The sequence below is a fragment of the Phocoena sinus genome, chromosome X (genome assembly GCF_008692025.1).
Source record: "Phocoena sinus isolate mPhoSin1 chromosome X, mPhoSin1.pri, whole genome shotgun sequence".
Lineage (NCBI taxonomy): Eukaryota > Metazoa > Chordata > Mammalia > Artiodactyla > Phocoenidae > Phocoena > Phocoena sinus.
Window position 1 is genome coordinate 20,014,407 of NC_045784.1, and position 23,790 is coordinate 20,038,196.

Below are 23,790 nucleotides of genomic sequence, written 5' to 3' on the forward strand. Positions count from 1 at the left end.
AGTAACAGAGTAAGGAGGAGCTTTCGGTTTCAGCTTCGACATGTAAAGAGCTTGGAAGTTGTCATCCCCATCCTTACAACAGGAAAAACCTAGACGAACTGAAAATCAATGATTTTTCTCAAGCACATCAGAGACCTGAGGTCACAGGGCAAAGTGCCATCCCCAAATCCATAAAGGCATGGAAACAATCTGCTGACCTGGAGCACACGTCTCTGGTAGAAACACTTAAATGGTAATCTTGACGTACTGCTGGCAGGGAGTGGAAGAAAAGTAATCCTCCTGAAATTCACCTAGTCTTCTCCATAAGGAAGGGCTACTCTCCAGGGAAAAAGACTTTTGCCAGAGCACAATTCTGAAACTTTATCCTAGGTTCCTCCTTCCCACTGGAGCCCCCTTTAGCTTTTGTCTCACGTAAGCTGGGGATGCAGAGTCCACAGGTGTCAGGGCTTCAAGGAAACAGATTAGGAGTGCAGCAGCCAGGAAAGGGAGTAGGAGGCAGGGGAAGAAAACTATACCACTGGAGAAATATCTGTGAAGGTCATAGCCCCAAGGCACAGGCCCACTTAAAGACTGAGATTTCTTCAAAAGATTATATACCATTTACCCTCCCATCACCTTACCACCACACCAACAGGGCTCCAATATAATAATAGTGGAGATTATAGCTGAAGAGCTGTAAGACACAGACTCTCTCTGAGGAGGAGTACTTAGGAGAGACAAAGTTAAGAGGAGAGACAAAAAGAATGACAATAGAGAAATTTGAAGCTTCTGGTACCTATAGCCACAACAAACATTAAATACATCCAAAGTCCTAGGTTAACATAAGTCCTTACTATAAAATTCTATTTACCTCAGTTCCTACTAACTGATACAACATGTCCAGCTTTGGGGGAAAAATTACAAGGCATGCAAAAAAGAAAAAAATATATAGTCTGAAGAGACAAAAGAAGCATGAGAACCATACTCAGATATGACACAGATGTCAGCATTATCACACAAGAAATCTAAAGTAACTATGATTAATATGTTGTTGACTTTAATGGAAAAAGTAGGCAACATCAAGAACAGATAGATAATGTTAGCAGAGAGATGGAAACTCTCCAGATAAATCAAAAGGAAATGCCAGAACTCAAAACTTGTAGCAGAAATGAAGAATGGTTTTGATGGACCATCATCAGTACACTCAACACAGCCCAGGAAAGAATCAGTGAGCTTAAATACCGGATGAAAGAAACTTCACATATTGAAACACGAAGAGACAAAAGAGTGAAAACACCCCAGAACATCCACGAATTGTGGGACAATATCAAAATAACATACACGTAATTAAAATGTCAGAAGGAGAAGAGAGAATGCAACAGAAGAAATGTTTGAAATAATAATGGCCAAGAATTTTCTAAAATTAATGATAGACACCAAACTACAGATCCAGGTATCTCAGAGAACACCAAAGAGGACGAGTACCCATAAAAGCACACTTAGGCATATCATATTCAAACTACAGAAAACCAAAGACAGAGGAAATCTTGAAAGAAGACAGGGGATTGGGGTGGGGGAACACCTTACATATAGAAACAAAGATAAGAACTACATTAGACTTCTTATCAAAAACCACACAAGCAGGAATAGTGGAATGAAATGTTTAATGAGTTGAAAGGAAAAAAACTCAGCAACCTGAAATTCTGTAATTCCACAAAATTATGCTTCAAAGTGAAGGAGATACAATTACTTTCTCAGACCAAAAAAAAAAAAAAAAAAAAAAACTGACGGAATTCATTGCCTGCAGACCTGTTCTGCAAGAAATTCTCTTCAGCAGAAGGAAAATTACATAGATCAGAAACTCCGATCTATATAAAGAACAGTGTTAGAGAAGGAATAAATGAAGGTAAAGTAAAATCTTTTTAGCTTTCTTATTCTTAATTGATCAAAAGATAACTTTAAAGCAATAATAGTAACAATATATTGATTGACTATAACATATGGATAAGTAGAATGAATGTCACTAGGGACAGGAGGGAGGAATTGGAACTACTGTGTTACAACTGTACTACATATGAGGATTACAGTATTATCTGAAGGTGAACTTAGATTAGGTATTGATATATATTGTAGGTGCTAGGGCAACCACTAAAATTTTTTTAGAAAAAGAACAAATGCAACAAACAGAGAATACTTACAACTATGGTAGATATTAATCCAACCATATCAATAGTTACTTAAAACATGAATGGTATATTCCAGTTAAAAGGCAGTGACTATCAGAGTGGATCAAGAGAAAACAAGACCCAACTCTGTGTTGCCTACAAGGAACCCACTTTAAATATAAAGACTCAGATAGGTTAAAAATGAAGGGATAGAGAAAGATGTACCATGCTAACACTAAGCAAAAGAAAGCTATTATTAATTTAAGATATGGCTGACTTCAGAACAAGGAAAATTATCAGGAATAAAGAGGGACATTACAAAATGATAAAAGGATTATTCTCCAAGAAGACATAACAATCCTAAACATGCATACACCTAACAAACAGAGCATTAAAATACATGAGGCAAGAACTGATAGAACTGAAAGGCGAAATAGACAAACCCACTATTATAGCTAGAGACTTCAACATTCCTCTGTTAGTAATTGATAGAGCAAGCAGGCAGAAAATCAGTAAGGATTTGGATGACATGGACAGAAGTAAGGGGCAGGATGTCTAATACTCTGGGGAGAGTCATGACCCAAATTTTATAACGACAGCTCTTAGAGAAGTATAGAGGTTAAGTTGGAGAGGCAAGATATTGGAGAAGGGGAGATCCCCTCCTCCACCCAGGAGACTTATTTAAGTTTGTAAGCAAGAGGCTTTGAGAAGAAAAGCTGCAGAAAGAGAAAAGATGGGGGCTAAATTAGACCACTATTTTCCAAAATGTGCTTTAGTAAGAATTTCCTGTGATGCGGCAAAGAAAATTGGCTTCTGTGACCAAATAACTTTGGGAAACGATGCATGTAGTAGCCCCATATTGAATGCACATTAGCATATCAAAGGCTTTTAAAAGCTCCTCTGTAAAGAAATCTATTTAACTCTATCCGGTTCAGCATTTCTGAAATTTATTTGATCATGAATACTTTTTACTTTTTTGATGACCCTTATTAACAACCCAAGGAACTAACGTGCTTCAGAATATAGACTGAAAATACTCTCCCAAAAATAGGGAGATGGTATCAATAGGATTTGAGGTTCCCTGGATCTGTGAGTAAACAAAGGGAAAAGGGTCAAGTTGGCTTAGAAGTTTCCACCTGGGTAAGCAGAAAGAGGAGAAGGATGTTAACCATAACAGGAAACAGGTGGAAAAACAAATTTGGAAGAAAAGATTCAGCTGTTGGATATATGCCAGTTGAAATATTGCCATAATATGTATTTGCAAATCATCAGGAGGCAGATGGAAATTCAGATATGGAGTTTGGAAGAGAGGTGAGGCACTGATGTGAACTGGGGATTGGTCAGCATAAAAATGACAAGCCAAACCATGGAGATGGAACTCATTGCCCAAGAAGAGTTTATGAATATGACAAGATCAGAAGTGCCAGAGATAGAATCTTGAGTAGTATCAAATTTACAAGGTAGGTAAAGGTAGAGAAGTCGGTTAGATAGACACTGGAAAACCAGCTAGAGAGGTAGGAGGAGAGGAGAAAATTGTCTCATGGAATTCATCATGGGAGAGAGGGAGGGTTTTGGTCAAACCACACATATAGAGCACCTTTGTTTGCCAGGCACATAATCAAGGATGCAGCAGTGAAGAAACCATGCCCATGCCTTAATGGAACCTATTGGATTCCCACGAAAATCTCAAAAATGGCTAACCATCTTAGATATGTTTAAAGTACTATTTTGACTTAACTGTGTGTATCTGCTGAGAGCTCAAAAAAATGAGGACTGAAAAGTAGTCACTGGATTTACCTGCTTAGAAGTCATTGTGGACTTTTGGTTGAGTGCTGGGATACAGTCCAGAATGGAGTGGTTTGAGAAGTGAGTGGGAGGTGAGGAAATGAAGTTAGCAAGCGTGAATCACTCTTTCAAGTGTAGTTGGAGACAGCATATGTAAAGAGCTTCTTAAAGAAGGGGAGCTATGGCAGAAGTTGGAAGGGAAGCGGGGTCAATGAGGCCTTTTTTAATATGGGAAAGACATAAGCCTATTTCAAAGCTCATGGGAAGGAACTAGTAGAAAAAGTTTGAGGCCGTGGGAGAAGAGGGGATAAACAATACTAGGAAGAAGGAAAGGAAAGCCAGAACCCAATGGAAGCAATTGATCTTAGAGAGAGGAAGGGTCATGGCCTTGATCTTCACAGGAGGGGGAGGATAGAAACGAATGAATGTGGGTATTTTTAGAGATACGGTGGCAGCAAGTTGAGGGTAATTTCCGTCTGATGGCTTGGGGTTTTCTCTGCAAGATAGAAAACAAGGTCAGTAGCTGAAAGTCTTGTCAAGTGCTGAAGAAAGTGAGCGTTTGTCATTATAATATCTATGGGCTTGGAGGCTGATTGACAATGGAATGAAGAGACTAGGTGGTAAACCGGAAACAATCTCTCTGGAATCTGGGTATGAAAGTGAAGAGACAGTCTCTTCCTCCCTTTTGTCTCAAGATGGGCACAAGTATAGAGAAGAAATTAAAGTGGAAGTGAGAGGCAAGCTGAGAGAGCTCACACTGGCTACATTTACATTTTAGAAGAATATGGATTACATAGAAGCAAGGATTTCTTAACTCCAAGAGTTGTTTGGCATCTGAATGGCTCATCAGAGGAGACTGAAATGACCTAGAATGGTTCAAAGAGAGGTTGGGATGGTGTGATCTCCAAGGGTAACATGGCCTTAGAATTCCACCACATATCTCAGTGGTCCTCAACCCTGGCTACATGGTAGAATCCCTGGAGGAATTCAAACGTACCATGCCTAGGTCTCACACCCATAGATTCTCATTCCACTGGTCTGACGACAGGGTGGCCCACTCTAAATGTGGTCCTCACACCGGCAGCAGCAGCAGCAACAGCAGCATCCCCTGGGACCTTATTAGGACAGCAGGCTCCACCGAGGCTCCATCCAGACTCCACCCAGACCTACAAGATCTGAATCTGTATTGTTACAAGATCCCCAATTGATCTGTGTACATATTAAAGTCTGAGAAATGCTGGACTAAAGCATGGCCTAGAGCAGGGCCAGTCATGGGTACTTTGTAAAACTCCCCCAGGAAATTCTAATGTGCAACCAGACTTGAGAACCACTGCTACATAGAAAAAGAAATCCTTTTGAAACTGTATTAATTAAGCTCATGTGATAAAATGTCATAGTATTACACACACACAAAGAGTGCACATAGAAACCGGTGAATCCAAACAAGGCCTGTAGTTGAGTTAATAGGATTGTACCAAGTCAGTTTCATGCTTTTTATCATGTACTATGGTTATGTATGATATTATCATTAGGGGGAAGGTGAGTGGTAAGACACATGGGAACTCTGAACTGTATGTACAACTTCTTGTGAGTCTTAAATTACTTTAAAATAAAAAGTTAAAAAGAAAACATTTTAAGCTAAGAGAACGCCTGCCTAGGATAAGGGGCAGCTGTTGTCCATCATCATCTAAGAAATAAACGGGCTCCATCATTCATTCGGAGCGGAGCCATTGGAGGATTTAAAGCAGAGGGATGACAGGTTTGGATTTGTGCTCTAGAAAAATAAATCTGGTGGCAGTTTGGAGGATTGACTAAAAGCAGAAATGATGAGTTAGGAACCTGTTTCTGTCATCCAGATGGATTATAAGGGCTAGAACCAAATCAGGAGCAATGGAAATGGAGCACGAGAGGATGGATTTGAGAGATTTTGGAGGCAGAATCCACAGGATGTGATGAATGATGCAAGGTGTGAGGGGGAGCCCAGGCATCTGAGTTTGTAGAGTTCCACAGGTGGTTCCCATGGGCAGGGTTGAGAGCAGCTGGCTCCGACTGAGGAGGCGGGAAGTGCAGGGGAAACCTCACAGGTTTTCAGTCCAGTCGTGCTGGAACCACAGAGGATGACGAGGAGGCAGCAGAGAGGCAGCCAGGATAAATTAGGGAGGTAGCCCTTCCTCTTCCATTTGTTTTATGTTGAGTAAAACTGTAAGACTCTGAGTTAAAACGTGTAAACCCATTATCCTTGCAACCTAGCTGTCTTCCCATGGCTTGTCTGAACATATATTTTTTAAATGAAAATAAAACCTTAGTTCGTTTGTGCCATCCAGACGCAGCTTCAGCTTATTTAAAAACAACGACAGGGACTTCCCTGGTGGCACAGTGGTTGAGGGTCCGCCTGCCAATGCAGGGGACACGGGTTCGAGCCCTGGTCCGGGAAGATCCCACATGCCGCGGAGCAACTAAGCCCGTGCGCCACAACTACTGAGCCTGCGCTCCAGAGCCCGCGCGCCACAGCTACTGAGCCCACGAGCCACAACTACTGAAGCCCACGCACCTGGAGCCCGTGCTCCACAACAAGAGAAGCCACCCCAATGAGAAGCCCGCGCACTGCAATGAAGAGTAGCCCCCGCTCGCCGCAACTAGAGAAAGCCCGCGCGCAGCAACAGAGACCCAACGCAGCCACAAATATATAAATAAATAAATGTATTAAAAACTAAAAACGATGATGGCAGAAATTAACACAACATTGCAAATCAACTATACTTCAATTTAAAAAAAAAACCAACGACAACAGCAACTTTCTGTTAACCCCAAATTTTGAAGGATTTATACAAACAAGTCTTCAGGAGGCTAGGCTAAATGCTTTGAGAACAAGGTGAAATTTCTTGTTTCTACTGCCGTTGGCCCCTCTGCATATTCTGGAAGCCCCTCCCAACCTTTCTCCCAAATCCACGCAGATGCTGTTCCCGTTTTCCTGTGAACAAGTCTTTCCTTTGGGGTTGCTGAGGCTGCTTTCTGGAATCCACCCAAAAGCTTGCTCCTGCCCGCCCCCTGCCCTCACCACCGCCACCACCACATCTCCTGGGTCACCAGGCCAGCAGGCGCAACGGAGCCTCCGCAGTCAGTGCTCACTGCTAATGAGCCCCCGGATTCCACAGAAGGGCTTCTGGGGCCGTGCACCATGCCCTCAGAGCTTCAAGTCAGAAGTAGCCGGTGGCTAGTGGTTTATCTTCTTCAGGGTGACCTGCCAGTGCCACCAGTCTCCAGCTCGTAAAAACAATCTGGGGTTTCCCCACTGAGAGCTGCTTGCTGCCTACTGGGATCTCTCTTCATAAAGCTGTGTGCAAAGCACCATGAAGATGTTTCCATCTCAAAATGGTCTGTTCTTTAGCATTTCTGTTTTCCCCATTAAAGACATTTTTGACCCTTTCTTAACTTAAAAAGAGAAGTTACAAAGCTCGCCGATATCCATTATAATAGTGCAGAAGCACCTCATAACATATAATAAGCACATTACAGAGTGTAACAATGATTTAAGTGGTTAATGTGAGATGGAAAACACTAAGGTGACATCTACAGGCACACTTCTGTGTTTATGTCGCAGCTTTCTACTAGCTATGTTATTTACAAGGTAACAGAGTAATGCCTAGGCTCATCCATTTCTTAAATGAACCCGAACTAACTTTGAGATCTGCAGGCTGGTTTATATTGATTCTGATAAAGCTACTTCAGCATGGCAAAGGGGAGAGGAAATAATAGACTCAGAATTTTAAAATCTCCTTATTCCAAATTCCAATGTCCTATTCTTTCTAGAACTGCCTATATTAATAACTGCCTGTGTATTCCCTTGAGAGCTGGGCTGGAAAAGCATTACAGGGCTGTTCTGTGTTTAAACTGTCACAGCATCTTTACTTTCAGACATAAAAGTACATATACTCATTGTAGCAATCATCATTCCCCACGTGTTCTGGTACCTCTTGCTTGTCTGTTGGCCTTTTCGTTTGTTTTGCTTTCCCCCCCACCCCACCCCACCCCCCGAGTATTTGAGAACTACCTAGTTCTTTTGCTTGATCACTTCTCAGTACTTAACTAGGCTTTAGGCCATGCAAGTGGAAGCTGTTTAAAGCATGCTGGTGATGCCAAGGCGATTTGGGCAAGAGTGTGTTGGCTTGTCCGGAACGTTTCTGCCTTAAGTACTGTGTGCCTACACTGTGCTGGGAGTGGGGATGTAACAAAGAATAGGACTCAGAGAGCTGAAAGAAGATGTCCTTATAATACGGCAGGTGATGAGACAGATGTGTCCACACGCAGGGGACCAGAGAGGACCTTGTCTGCATTTCCAGGGCGGGCTTCCTGGAGGGGGTGATGCCTGAGCTGAGTCCATCGCTCCTCACAAGTCCAAACTCCCAGAAGGGAGGGCTGGGGACCACAGCTAGGCTGCTCGCTCGGCAGCGCTTTCCGAAGCAGCCTCACTTTCTTATTAGTCCTGCTCTGCAGCAGCTTCTCCCCCTAAACAGAGAGCATGGCTCTAGAAAGTGCCCTGCAGATCCTTCCTGCCTCACATCAAATAAGGCACTGCAAAATATCACGCTTAGGAAACCTTGCCATCGTGCCTCCCACAAAAAGAGAAATGCTACTTCTCACAAAGAATAAAGCCCTCACATCGTGAGACAGGCGGTAGCATTATGACAAGACACCACTAGCCAGCCAGGGCGAATGTGGGATTTCTAGGCGTTAAAACCATCATGTGCCTCGTGACTAGAAGCTCACAGGTGATTCTGATTGACATGGGGCGAGGCTCCAACATGTACTAAGAACCTGTGACGTGTTCCTCTGCCAGGCACCCCATCTACATTGTCCCATTCAGAAACCAACAGCACTCTAGATAGTAAGCCCATTTTGATGATGTGGAAGCTCAAGAAGCTCAAGAAGGGCATATGCTGAACGCTACCAGCTAGTCACCAGCTTGGCTGGATGCGATCACAAGTCTGTGTGGCCCCAATGTCAGGCTCTTTTCAGCATGTCAGGCTGCCTCTGGAGCTCTTCTTTTTGGCTTTCCTTACAAGCCAGCCCCACTTGTCTTGAACTTACATATTCTCTTAAAAATCAATAAAGAAAAGACCCAACAACCCAATAACCAAAGGGACAAACAGCTTGGACAGGCACTTTGGAAAAGAGGATAGCCAGATGGCTCATGAGCATATGCAAAGGCGCTAAGCTTCAGGCATCATGGAAGTGCACATTCAACCAAAATGATGTACCAGTACACACCCACCAGAACGGTAAAAAATTTAAAGACTGATAATACCAAGTGTTGCCGAGGGTATGGGGCAACTGGAACCCTCATACATTGATGGCGGGAATGTAAAATTGTACAATCACTTTGGAAAACTTAAACCAAATATATGCCTACTCTCTGATTCTGAAATTCCACTCCTGGTCTCTGTACCCAGTGGTATGCTGAGACTGGCTCCCACTGGCTCCTGAAAGCTGACTGGGCACATCTCTTCCTAACCCACATCCCCTTGGTAGCTTGAAATTGGTCATGGTGGCGGTATTTACAAATCGTACAAGTCAGAGCTATTTTTTTTTTTTTTTTTTTTTTTTTTTTTTTTTTATGCGTTACGCGGGCCTCTCACTGTTGTGGCCTCTCCCGTTGCGGAGGACAGGCTCCGGACGCGCAGGCTCAGCGGCCATGGCTCACGGGCCCAGCCGCTCCGCGGCATGTGGGATCTTCCCAGACCGGGGCACGAACCCGTGTCCCCTGCATCGGCAGGCGGACTCTCAACCACTGCGCCACCAGGGAAGCCCAGTCAGAGCTATTTTTGTTAGAGAACTTACTGTTACACATTTACCAACACACCACTGCATATACCTGAGAGAAATGAGTACAGATGTCCACAAAAGAACTTGTACAAGAATGCCCATCGCGGTTTTATTGATAACAACCCAAAACGTCCACCGATAAGAGAATGAAAAAATACACTGTGGTATGTTCATGCGATGAAATACTATGCAGCAAGAATTAAAATACAAGCTATAGATAAACACAACTGGGATGAATCTCAGAGGCCACGGGCCGAGTAAAAGAAGGCAGACACAAAAGAGTACAGCTGACCTTTGAACAACACAGGGGTTAGGGATGCCGACCCTCCGCACAATTGAAAATCCATATATAACTTTACAGGTTGGCCCCCCAGATTCGTGGTTCTACATCCACAGATTCAACCAACCACAGATCATGTAGTACTGTAGAATATACTTACTGAAAAAAATCCCGAATGTTAAGTGGACCCACACAGTTCCAATCTGTGTTGTTCAAGGGTCAGCCATACATACTGCATGATTCCATTTACTGCAAACTCCAGAATAAGCAAAGCTAATCAATGTTGATAGAAGTCAGAATAACCTTCCCCTGGGGGTTGTAGGGGTATTGACCAGAAAGGACACAAGGGGGCCTTCCGGGTGCAGTAGATGTTCTGTGTCTTGATCCAGGCAATGTTTATATAGGTACGTACATATAAAATTCATTGAGCTGTACACTTAAGATTTGTGCACTTTCCTATATACATGTTATACCTCAATAATGAACACTGTACACACATACACATTCTATTCAGTGACCCTGTTAATAAGGCGGAAGCGTTAGACCACCATCCCAGCAGAGCATCCAACAGTGGTGAGGACCGACATGAAGAAAAGCAGTCTGAATCTTGGCAGGCAAATCGGCTCAGTTTTACTGACATCTGACACACCACCATCATGGAGACTTTCAACACCTGTACTGGCAGCACATACTCCCTGGGCACATCACTGCCTGGGAAGGAATCCAGTGAACACATCAGCTGTCTCTCCCACACACCTACCACCATGACAGCAGAAATCCAGAAATGTAAAGATAGGGACTCTCATCCAACACGGGTGACATTCCAGCACTTGCTGTCAACAGAGAACACTGAAGCCTGAGACCTTACCTGCTGAGATGTTCCAGAAGCATGCAAAGAGGCTGCTAACTTGTGTCTCTGAGTGGTTTTTTTTTTTTTTTTCAAATAAAGGAAAGCCAAAGAAATGCCTGCTTCCTTTACCATCAGCAAGAAAGATGAGAGATCATGTCATCTCATAGTTCATTCCTGGCAGGATGTAGGCCTAATCCTTTCTTGAGGGGTTACCGTGCATTCTTGTCACCATATACCCTGGACCCAACATGTGATTAGCTATAAACCTTGATGAAGAGAATGAACTCTGCCCCAAATGAGGGAGAAGTGCTGTTGGCAGCATCCGGACATTTACATTCATGAACATATCAGAGCCACTTGAGAAGTATTTGCTGCATACCTACTGCATGCAAGTTGGCAACATCAAAGAAATGTGTCCACCATCAAAAGACAATATGGAGAGAAGCTCAAAAGATCATAAATTTACTCCCTAAGGGTTGAGTTTTGACATAACCATTACTTGAATACACAAGAGACTGGAGGGTTGGTTTTAGAATGCTTTAGTATTTTGAGGAGACTTGGAAACTCTAATTCCAGAGGCTTTGAGTGTTATTAGACATGTTAGTTTGGGTTTCCCCAGAAGCAGACCTTAAAATAAGAAATCAAGTAAAGGTAGTTTATTTGGGAGTTGAAGGGCAACCAGAAGGGATGCAGGGCAGTGAGACAAAGGGGAAGGAGCCTCAAAGGGTATGTGATCAAGCAGACGAAGGCTGTGGGCAACTAGAGCACAACCCACTGGGGAAGCTCTGGGAACCAGTTTAAAACACACTCACGGGCTTCCCTGGTGGCGCAGTGGTTGAGAGTCCGCCTGCCGATGCAGGGGACGAGGGTTCGTGCCCCGGTACGGGAAGATCCCACGTGCCGCGGAGCGGCTGGGCCCGTGAGCCATGGCCGCTGAGCCTGCGCGTCCGGAGCCTGTGCTCCGCAACAGGAGAGGCCACAGCAGTGAGAGGCCCGTGTACCGCAAAAAAAAAACCAAAAACACACTCACCCATAAGTAATCTCACCCATAAGTAATCCCACCCATGGGGAGGGAGCTGGGTATTTCTATGCCAACTCCCATCTGTCATTGCTTGAGGTCTGCTCCCAGGGGATGTTAATTCCCCAGAACTTTTGGCTTGCCAAGCAGATGGCAAAGTGGGCTCTCTGACAAAGAGGGGTGGGTACTGGGATTCAAGGTTAGGTAGGTATGTTCGCAAGAGCTAAGGGCTGGAGGATATGAACAAGGTGCCAACCACATCTGCTACAGAGGAACTTGAAGCAACTGGCCAAGAACTTCCGCACTTGTATGGTCTATGACTGCACTTTACAATCATACACACAGAAAAGTGAAAGGCCACACGTCGGCTAGACCTGCACATCTATAAACATGCAGTTGATAGACGACACATTAAGACCCAAACCTAGGAAATGCAGTTCAAGTGTTTAATCAGTACTGCAGATTTAAAAGTTGTCATCGGCTTCTACTACCTGACTTACTCCCTGGGCTAAGCTGTCCAAATCTGTAAAAAGGTGGAGACATCAACCTTCTGCCTCCTTCAAGCCAGTATGACTGCTCACTATGGTTCAGATCTTCATTTCACCAGTGAACTAGTTACTGCATTAATATTTTAGTCCAGTTCCCCACCTCCACTCTCCAGTTTTCCCATTCCAGCTACCATGTTGCAGACAGAGTGATCTTCCTAAGACACAGTTCTGATCACCTCATTCTGTTTGAAACCCTTCGCTGGCTCCCAAGTGCCGACAGGACAAAGCCTGTCTTCCAGGTTCAGCAGACGAGGCTTCGTGTGGTTTGGACCTTTCCTCTCAGTTCCCGGACCAGCCTGAATCACTTCTTTTCCCCCGACATCCGTTTTGTGCCTCAAGATTGCCCGTGCTGTAGCCTCCACCTGATATACTCTCCCCACCAGTTCCAGAACCCATGCCAAGCCTCTGCCTGTGGTTAATTTCTTCTCATTCTTCAAGTGCTAATTTAGAAGTCACTTCCTCAAGAAGACTTCCCTGGTGCCAGCAAGGTTGGTGTAGGTGCCCTTCCCTTAATATCCAGTATTTCTCCCATCTTGGGACTCCATGCAGATTTTGTAATTGCCTCTTTGCTTGTCTGTATCTCCCATAGTTTGAATGCTCTGTGAGGGCAGAGCCATACCTATCTTGTTCACATGGCTTGATGTAAGATTTACTAATAGTTACCAATACGTATTTGTTGAATGTGAAAATTCTCCCTCATCTGGCCCGTCTCCTCTCCAACTTTGTATTTCATTGTACCCCCCACTGCTACACACACACACCCCAACATACTAGACTCCGTGTACTCCCCCTTTACTCCTATTATAGAACTGTAGCACTTTACTTCACTCTATGGTTCGCCTGTGCTAACCGATTCTGACAATCTGCCTGAAGCCCCTCTACAATACTCTAAGTTTACTGAGGGTAAAACCATGTCAATATTCTTTATCTCCCCAGGGCTTATATTAATGCCCAGCATAGTGTAGACACCTAGTACATGTTGAGTAGATGGTTCACTGCTTTAACTGGTGATGAAATGCCTAAGACTTTTTCTGTGTGACCTCTAACTCCCAACGAAGCAAAAATGCTCTGGCCTCCCACCTGCCTGCGACCCATCACAGTCTTCACAACTGCGAGCCTTGAAAAATTTCATCAGCCAAGTCTGAGCGCCACTGTCAGCCTTAAAGCAAGATAGAATCACCCAGAGTGACACCTTTGGACGTGGAAAGCAACCTCGGCTCCTGGCTGGACGAAGCCACATGTCAGTAAGACAACCAAGGGGAAGCTATCTGTCAATTCCAGCAAGGCCAGTGTGCTCAGGGCAGGAAGATGGAATGTTCCAAGGGTACTACGGATGCACTCCACCTCCGCAGGAGTGAACAGAACTAGGCTATGTGAGAGCTGAATCTTGCAAAACATCAGAGCCTTGACATGGAAAGAAGCTGCAATGGTGGGAAGGTAGGTGTGGTTGGAAGTAGACAGAGACGCAAGGAGTTTCTCCAGATTCCTTTCCCAGAGGCCTGTCTGATGACAGGAGAGCATCACCTGCAATGGTCTAGGTTCCATCAGCAGTGATGGGTCTGCAAACCAAAGGACTGCCATCTCATGCCCATTGTGAGGCATAAATGGATGAAATCGCGTCAGTGCTTACCCCCTCTGAGACCCCCATACATAGGGAGAACATCCCACTCTATGCCTGGTATTCCTGTGAAATTACCAGTGCCCTCCTGCACTCTCAAAAGTGTTCCAGTTTGCATGATAAATTATACGGTCACCTGCACGGACAGCATTAACACCAGGGCCAGAAGCTTCAAACAGACATGACACTGGATATAGGTACATGGGAGTTCTTATGTTACTCTCTAAACTTTTCTGCATTTAAAAAAAACCTTTTCCCTCCAACAAACAAAAACACTAGAAAAAATTCAAACGACTCTATAATTAAGCATAACACATAATTATTTTTAACACATAATTACCCAATCATTTTTTAACAAATAATTACCCAATCTCCTACCTCAATTGTTTCTCTGCTCTTACATTTTTTTACGTTGTATTCTAACCATATCCGTCTGTCTAATGAGGTCAGCCATTTGTCTGCAGTGTGTAAGTGACAGGACTAAATTCAATGTCATCTGTTTATTTAAGATGGAAATTATATGCAGGTAGAACAGTAGCCTTTGGGTACAAATGAAGTATCATTCAATGTCACCAGAGAAAATATAAATCAGCAAGAAGGAACAAACACTGAAGGTTCAATCGGCACGGCTTTGTCGGGCTTCCTCTATGTACCATACAGTACGGAGTGAAACAGAGTCCCTGCCCTCATGGAGCATTTATATTCTAACGTTAAACTGCCTTTGTGGCGGACTGATAGCCAAATCCTGTACACCCCCAACTTAAATCTCATGTTTTGCAATAAACCCCCAAATTGCCGGCCCTTTTCACAAACATGTTCTATAACGTATTTTTTTCTTTTTCCTTCTGCGTGTGTGTATGGGGGGTGGGGGGGAGAGTCACATAGAAAACACACAAGATGCAAAGGATGCTATCTGGACTGATGAAAGGCTTGTCCTCATACGTCTGTTTTCGGCACCTCCAGCTAGTGGCATGTGCTTGTCACTAGTAATGAGATTGTAGCTTCTCTCTGAGGTCTCTATCAGAGATAGCTGGCATTTGCTGGGTCTCACTGTTCAGTACAGGTCAGCGTCTCGCTGCTTCCTCTAGGCTGCTTTGTCACGTTTGACCCCTTGATTTTGCTACGTCATCACCACTTTTAACTCATAACTGCCCCTAACCATGTCATTCTGTGGCTTGACCATGCTTAAGCCTAACACCCCAAAACAAGTTTATCAATATCCAAATGGCCAAAGCACAGAGGTGAAGGGGTAAGGTCTTTACTGTGCCAAAAAAACCCCACTGGGAGACAATCTTATGAGCCCAAGATTTAAATCTGGGCTGATCCACTTACTAAATTTGTGACTGTGGGCAAGTTAAGTTCCTTGAGGCTCAGTTTCCTCACCTGTAAATGCAATGTAACACTGACCTCTCTGAACTGCTGTGAGGGTTGAATGAGATGATAGATGCAGCGTTCTCTGCACAAAGCCCAACCCTTCATAGGCAGTTAACACCTTTTAGTTTCCTTCTTTCGCCCACACCATAGTCCCCTTCCTAGTCGGATGTGCACGGTAATCTAACTGGGAAGCTAACCTGAAAAAGGTGGAATGGTTTCAGGCTGGGAGCTTATCCTGGAATTAGGGAGTGCAACTTGTAAACACATACAGTCCAGCTCGTCTCTTCAATTATGTGTATTGATGCGTGCTATTAACCCCATTTACCCTTTGGTCTCTAGTAAAGATGGGAGCAAAAATCTGTCACCTTTACATCTCATTGAAGATACTTTTCAAGAAACACTGAGGAAGTTCTATGGGTAAAAGAAAAAAATTAAGGGGGACAAGGCAAAACAGAGGATAGAAAGGGGGTTTTTTGTTTGTTCATTTTGGTTTTTCTGCTAACAAACCTTTACTGGGTAGCACTTGTGTGTCAGAGACTATATCGAGCAGTTTCCATTCAATTTCTCACTTATCCTCCAACAATCCTAAGGAGATAGGTACTATGATTGACCCCATTTTACCGATGAGGAAGCTGAGGCACAGAAAGAGCTATTAAGTAACAGCTTAGTGTTCAGGATCACATATCTACTAAGAGCCACAGCTGGCAACTGAGTCCAGGCAGTCTGTCTTCTCCACGCCACACGAGGCCACCGACATTGGCACCTCCCAGAAAGGTCAAGGCCCTAGCAAGCTGAATCACAGAAACTATCGTGGCCTTGACCATTTGCTCTGTAAGACTTCTTTTCAGATCTGGAAAAGGAGGGCAGCAGCTGAGACACTCCTGTGATTTGCAAGGTCAGCAGCTTTGTAAGGTCAGTAGTTTGGGAAACAGAAAAAATACCATTTCCAGGAAAAACATGCACTATCAGGTAACACACTCTTTTATGAATTAAATCAAGTACTTGCTCTTATAAAGCTCATGGTCCACCACTCAGGAGTGCCGCCGCCATGTCATTAGGCGGAACTTTTCCCTTGCTCCGTGCCCATTACAAACTTAGTGAATCCTTTGAAGGAAAAAAAATTGCCAAAGATCTCGTCTGATGAAGACGCTTGTTCATAATTTTGTAGATTTAATATTGTTATCAATTATTTGCAGTTCCAAATAGTTCAGGGATGTGGGTTATATAGCATTTTCTTCCCTTAAGCTGAAAACTGCTAAAAGTGTGCATTCCGGTTGCATGCAGGGACTCATGGCCACGGTATCTGCAAGTCTCAGTTTTGCTCGTGGAAAAGGGAATGAGTGGATATTCTAGCCCCAAACTGTTGTCTTTTTCCTAAAAGCCTGTCCTGGTACCACCAAACTGGTCCTTGGAAACCAAATAAAATTGTCTGTGACCCCCTCCCCCCCGGGGAGTTCTGGCAGGACTCTTGGAAAGGAGGAGGGGCTAAAAGGGGAAAGAACAGACCCTCGCTGAAGGTTGGGTGATCCACATAAAATTGCCAATACTGAACCACTCTTTTACCTATAGAAGTGGAAATTTCATATGGTTTAACCCAATATTAAATGCCAGACCACACACCTTTTTTATGTTATCACACTTGATCTTCATAATGACCCTATGAGGTCAGGTTTAGCCCCATTTTACAGATAATGAAACTGAATTAAATGCCTGAAGTAACTGTCTTAGTTTGGTTTCCCCCTAAAGTTGACGCAGAGTCAAGGAACTGATGCAAGCAGTATATGTGGAAGACAACCCCAGGAAGCACTGATAAGATAATGGCAACAAGAGACGGGGAAGGGAAGAAGTAAGTTATGGGGACATTGTCAAGCCGGTTACTCTGTGGGCAACTGGAGCCTAATCCCACTGGGCAACTCCAGGAGCCAATGAGGAACACATGTTGCAGAGTCAGCCCACCTTGGGGCCAAGGGAGCTGGGCTATTTATACACAAACTGTTTTGAGTCATCGATCCAGGCTGCTTGGGATTGACATGGTACGTTAGTGCTTCATTATTTCCACATCAGGCTGGAAACAGGGCTGGTGGGTACTGAAGTGGTAAGGAGATAGGGGCAGCTATCTATGCCCTGAAAGCTAGCACTGAGCAGCAGGATTTGAACTGGTGGCATTCTGACCTCATAACCCATGTCCCTCCCACTACAGCACAAGATGTTGCCAAATCGTGGGAAAGATCACGGGCTCCAGGAGAATCAGGAATCAGTTGTAGGGTTGTGTCTGGACAGCTGCAAGATACTAACCACTCCATGCTTCCCTGCTGAATAAGAACTACATCTGTGTAGCCCTCTAGAGTTTACAGTATGCATGCACATCTATCACCTCATTGGCCCTCATCATGCCCATGAGACAGGCTAAAATCCATTCACTCACAAGATTATTATAGTCACGTGTTTACTCCATAACTATTGAGTATATGTTTCAGGAGCTACATAATGGAGATGTAGAAGTAGACCAAAGAGACAAACACTCCGGCATGGTAAAACATATTCTAGTGGGGACAGCAGAATACAGAAACAAATACGTATATATTACATATAATGTAATGCCATATCGTAATTGGTGCCATGAAAAACTTAAACCAAGCAAAGATGATGGTGATGACGAGGGATGCTATTTTTTAACTTGGGGGTGGAGTCAGGGAAGGTGATTACATTTGAGCAGGGAAGCGAAGGAAGTAAGGCTATCTGAAGGAAAGACATCCCAGGCAGACTCATGGCAAAGACAGGCAGTGTGACTAGGGCGCAGTGAGATATGAATCCGTAGAAAGTGCCAGGGGCAATGGATCATCTTGTTGGCTACAGTCAGGACTTGGGTTTTTGCTCTCAGCACGATGAGGAGCCACTGGAGACTTTAGGGCAGGGAAGTGGCATGGTATGTGTTTTCCAAAGTTCATTCTTTATTTATCTCTAACTCATGTGGCCAGCAAGACCCAGAACAAGGACTCAAACTGAAGTCTTCTGACTCCTGATCCAGTGCTTTTCCCACTTAGGTTCACAGTTGTTCTCCAGACCTAGACGTCCTCGGTATCCTTTTTTTAATTTTTTCTGTCCCCTTGCATAGTTATTTGTGGTCTCCTGACCAAATCTTAAAACGGTTGTTGGCAGTTCCCCAGGCATTCGGCTCCTTGGGACTTCTCTTTGCCTCTTAGCCAGTCAGCTTTAATATTCTTCCATTTCTGAGAGCATCCTCTTCTCTTAGTTACCTAGCAAAACTCATGACCCACAAACTTGCTCAAGCAGAGTTTAAGCTTGACCATGAAAGTCAAGTGAGGACAGCAGGATTCAAAAATAACCACTCTAATCAGAAAGTTTAACTTTACAGATTTCCAGGAGTCTTCATATCAAGGAATTTTTTTTGGTAATCAAGAGCAAGCCAAATTTTCTCCCAGACTACGGGAAAAAAGAGAGTATTGAACCTGTGGTTCATTGCGTTCTGTCTCATCCAGACCAACGTGGAATCAGGCAAAAGTTGCAATGAGATATTGCAATTGCCTTTTCCTTCGTCATTACTATATTTTGTTTGGAAGATGGCAGATTTGTTTGCTTCAAATCCAAAGCTGCAATGTCTTTTCAGTCAAGGCTGCAAAGACAAACAACCTGTTTGGGGAATTACAATGTGGGGCTTTTAGTGTCAGCTCCCGCAGAACAGTGTTTACCCCCTGGTAAAGCAAGGAGAGAAACAGAAACATTCCACTCTCCCAGACCTGCACTGGCACTGCAGTACTGACAAAGGTAACCATCTGGGTTTTTTGTCACTGGAGCAGGTCAGCATGACACCAGGCACCTGTGTGTAAAGGAAGCGTGTGGATAGTCACTTGTTTAGCTATATCCACAGCTTAAACTTGGTGTCCTCCGAACACGTTATGTTTCAAAGGCAGAATGATATTTCTGTCCACTTATTAAGGCATGACTAACTTGCTTTTGGCTGCACTACAAATGAATCACAGTAACAATCCCCAACTTGCGACTGATGTTCTGATGTAATACACTTCTATTAAAAGAAGAGGAAAGAGAGTGGGTGAGAGTGAGATCATGCAGAGACAGAACATAACACCGAGGGAGCTAGCGTAATTGATGAACTGCAGAGACCAGATCCATCCACTTCAAGGTGCTTTCTTGTGTCCCGGGTGAGGATACCTTGCCAGTCCGTTCCTACCCACTTACAGTGGCAGCATATAGACCCTGATCGAGGCCTGGAATTTGGAGGGGACTCAGTGAAGGAAACGCTTCATTCGGGCAAGAAAACCAGATATTCCTTGAAAGCATTTTAAAGCAATTTTGATTTAGCATCACTTTGAAGGTAATATTTGGGGGCAAATGATATAGGTTAGAAAGGCAAACCAATAAGCTCCCCTTTTAAACTGTTCCCATGTGTGCAGCTTATTTGGGAGTGGCAGAAGGAGGGGGTGGGAAGGTGAGATAAGGAAAGGAAGGCAGCTGATAAAGGTGGTGCCATCAGACTGATCCCCCCTGGGGACCCCCCACCTCCTCTGAGCCTCCCGGCACAGCTGAGCTTGCTGGGGGACAGCTTGAGGTGTTAATTGCCCTGCCTTAATGGCCTTCCTGCCTTCTCTCTCCCCTTTTTCAACGAGAACCAAATACAAAAAGAGCTGGAAGGTATGGAAAAGCTCTTCTGAACCCACAGGTATTTTTCCTATGTCAATTACCACTCAGGAGCAGACACTTCCTTCCTCCCAGTTCCCTTCTGTACTCTCCTCTACAAGGTGCCCCTGCTGTCTTCTGAGGAAGATCTGAGTGTGCCAAGGAGAGGCAGAGAGGAAATTAGACTCTGGCCTGTCGTGACCAGCAGCCCACACTGGCTTTGTCCCAGGCTCTGGCAGAAGGGGATTATAAGAGCCAGTGCCTCCCCAGCACGGGAAATCACTCAGAGAAGGGAATCTTTTTTTTTTTTTTTCCCAGTAAACCTATTTTCCCTATCCTGTGGTTTTCTTTCTGGGTTTCATCTACTATCAGATCTGTCACTGACCTAAAAAGAACTTCAGTGTGTTGCAAAAGCATACTTCAAGCAGCTGTAATAAATCTCAAGTTGGTATTTATGAAGTTAACTTTCTCTCACTGAGGATCTGATTGTATACTTTGTGGGTGTCACTCATCTTCGAATCATGTCATGTTAGAACCAAATTGTCCGTGGAGATTAGCTAGACCAACCTCCTTTTTTTACTGAAAAATCTGAGACATGAAGAAGCAGAGTGACATTCCTAGGGTCTCCGACACTCCTACCTAAGCAGCAAAAGCCAGACTTGAAGTCAAAACTTCCTATTACTGGATTCCATTATGCCCCCCGGTCTTTTTTCTTGGTAAGGCGGTTTTAGAAGTTTCATCTGGCAACTAAAGAGGCTGGATGGAGAATAAGAAAATTCAGTAAGTTCAAAACCCATCCCCTTCATTACCTGTTAACATTGCCACGTTCCGTTGCTGCCTAAAGATGAAGTTTGGCTGTTTGGATTATTTCTGGTCTCTCTTAATGGACCCCAGATCCCCAAATGTGGCCATCCCACAGTTCAGTCACATCAAGGCCGGTCATTTGAACCAGGTGGGCTGACAATTCTTCATTCTTCCCCAAACGTTCTAAAGCTGCCCTGGTCTAGACTCTTTAGGCCTCAATTGCTCCAGCTATAAAACGGGAATAATGATTTAACCATGTCCACAGAGTCTTGTATTGAATAAATTTTGAAAACTATACAGAGAGTGCTTAGCAGACTTGTTACTATGACTGTCATCATTCTTAGCCTGAAGGGTGATGAGAGAAAAAAATCTAACAATTTAAACAGTATGTTCAGAGCCCTAGAACGAATCTCAATTTAACATTCACTTTGGCCTCTTTGGCGGCAAATACAGTAATAATAAACATATTGTGATCAAGACTGACATCGGATTAGGCTTTACTAGAGCGCTCGGCATTGTTAGAAGAGCCCCTTTGTTTTGGACGTCAGATCTCTTATGTGATTTTCCATGGGTAAGCGTGAACACCCTAAATTCAGGGAAATTATCCTGTTTTGACAACACAGTAGATTTGATGAGTACTTATTGAATGTGTGTTGAGTGAATAATCCAAAACCTATACATAGTTATAGAAACGTGGATCATGTGCTGATTCACATGACAGATTCAGACTATATTAAGGGTCAGGACTATGACTTTATGTCATTTCCCTCTCCTTTTCTTTTCTGAGGATCTCTAATGATACGCTTACAGGGATTGAGATTGTCCATTTCGTGGACTGAGGTGTCTTGGTCGCCGTCTCACTGATCATGCCATGATGTCTTCCTCTCTTCCTCTCCCCCTTCTGCCCCTAAGAGCAAAGATTAATTTAAAGGCAAAGATGAAGTCACTGTAAACTAACTTGTCATCGTTTTCACGTTGCTTTTCTTTTTCAGTGCAGAAATTTAGAGTATAAACCAAAAAAAAAAAAAAGCAGAGCTTCGATCTCTGGCTTCCATTTTCCCCTGTGAATATAATCTAAGGTCACCTACTAATGCCTCTGCTGTCCTGAGTGGGGCTCCTTTAGGAAAGTAAATCAAGGCATTCTAAAACCCTGTACAGGTAGATGTCCAAGTAGCACGTGTAGTGTGTCTGCCCGTGGCTCTGTGGACAGCCAGGAGTAGAATGTGTGTGTACTTGACGTGTAGGCATAAGAACCACCAAGATCAGAACTGAGTAATCCCAAAAGTCCCAGGAGGGAGTCTCCATTCTCCTTTCCCATACCTCTCATTATCCTCTCACCTCTTATCCCACAGTAGAATCCCAGTAGACTCCCCCTGCCAGGTGGGTGGCCTCAGCCAACACCCCTTCTCTGGCTGCTTTTTCACCCAGCATCTCCCTGCCACTGAGAAGCAAGAGTGACACATGTTCTACCCACCTTCCCTTCGGAAATTCAAAGCAGGTGAATCTCACAGCAGTTCTGGTACTGAGAGTTAAGAAACCTTCCCTCTCAAACTTCAGTAAGGTTCCCATTTTCCAAGCCTCCCTCCTATGAGCTGGTGGTAAAGGGGTTAACAGCATGTCTGCTTTCTCTGGTCTGTGGTCCCAGGGGGTCCCAGCAGTAGATCGGCAGGGTTGGCAGATCACTAAATAGTTTACAACTCCCCACCCAGCGTGGCATGGTCGCCTTAGAGAATGGATGGAAAATATCCCCTTGCTATAATTGGGTTCAGCCCTGTGACTTAGCACCATCTTATTTGGCAATCTTTTTCTCTTGACATATTTTGTAATCACTCTAAGGGAGATTTATTAGACTGTTCATGGGAACAAACAATGCACTAAATATTACACATATGCATGCTTTCAATACCACTCCTTTTCTAGCCTATTCTGAAGCTTGCCCCCGAAGTCTTTCTTTTAACTCCCTCTTGTCTTTAAATTCCTCTTGGTTCTTCTCTCCTCCAAAGTAACTTCTCATATTTTGGAATTTTTTTTGTAGTTAGGAGTTCTTTTAATCAAAATTCACTGGGCCAAGCTTAGAGAAGAATGGACGAAAACACACTCTCGGTGTTTAGAACCATTCAAGACATTTTGCTCTTCATCAATCCCAAAGCATCAAAACAAAAAATTAGCATATGGTTAGAGTTCTGTGAAAACAGTCTCCTAAATATCCCTGGGACATCAACTCGTGTGTGTGTGTGTGTGTGTGTTTGTGTGTATGAAGGAAAGGACTCAAAATATTTCAGCCAAATGTGATACAATGAAGTGTCTCCTGAACCTCAGGGTTGGGGCCCGTGAGGAGATGTGAGGAAGGAGGACTTTGACAGCTGGTGCCCCTCAGACATTTTCAAAAAACATAGTATCCCACTCACCCTGGCACATGCATGCACAGGAAAATGTCTCAGCAAATAATCCAGCTACAGCAGATTTAAGAGCACATCTATCAGGGTCATGGAGACGCTCAGAAGGTTGAGTTATAATGGCGCAGCAACAGTACGGCAACTCTGGATACGAGGCTTTTATTCCCTTTAAGTGTGAAATGTTCTTCATTCATCAGGTATGTAATAACGGCTAGCTCTGCTCTTGGGAGAGCCCTCTCAGTGCCAGGCATGGACCTAGATGTGCTCATTTGTTTAACACTCAGCTACATGTCCACTAATGGCCTCATTTCACAGAGAGAAGGCCTTATTTTCTCACCTTAGACTGTAGATTACACACGCTCCTACATATCTGAACTTGAGCCCTTGTAATTTTTTAGAGGTGGGGCGGTGAAAGCACAAAACCAGGATTTAGTTGCTAGCAAGAACCTTCATCTAGCTTCTGGTATTGCCAACCTAGAGGCGTATGGTGAGGG

The 23,790-nt window shown here is 44.0% G+C and overlaps 1 protein-coding gene across 4 annotated transcripts in view; it reads left to right on the forward strand.

Moving 5' to 3' along the window:
• The window catches only part of PTCHD1 (patched domain containing 1), a 55,656-nt gene that overhangs the window by 11,974 nt on the left and 19,892 nt on the right, over positions 1–23,790 (forward strand). The window lies entirely within an intron of this gene.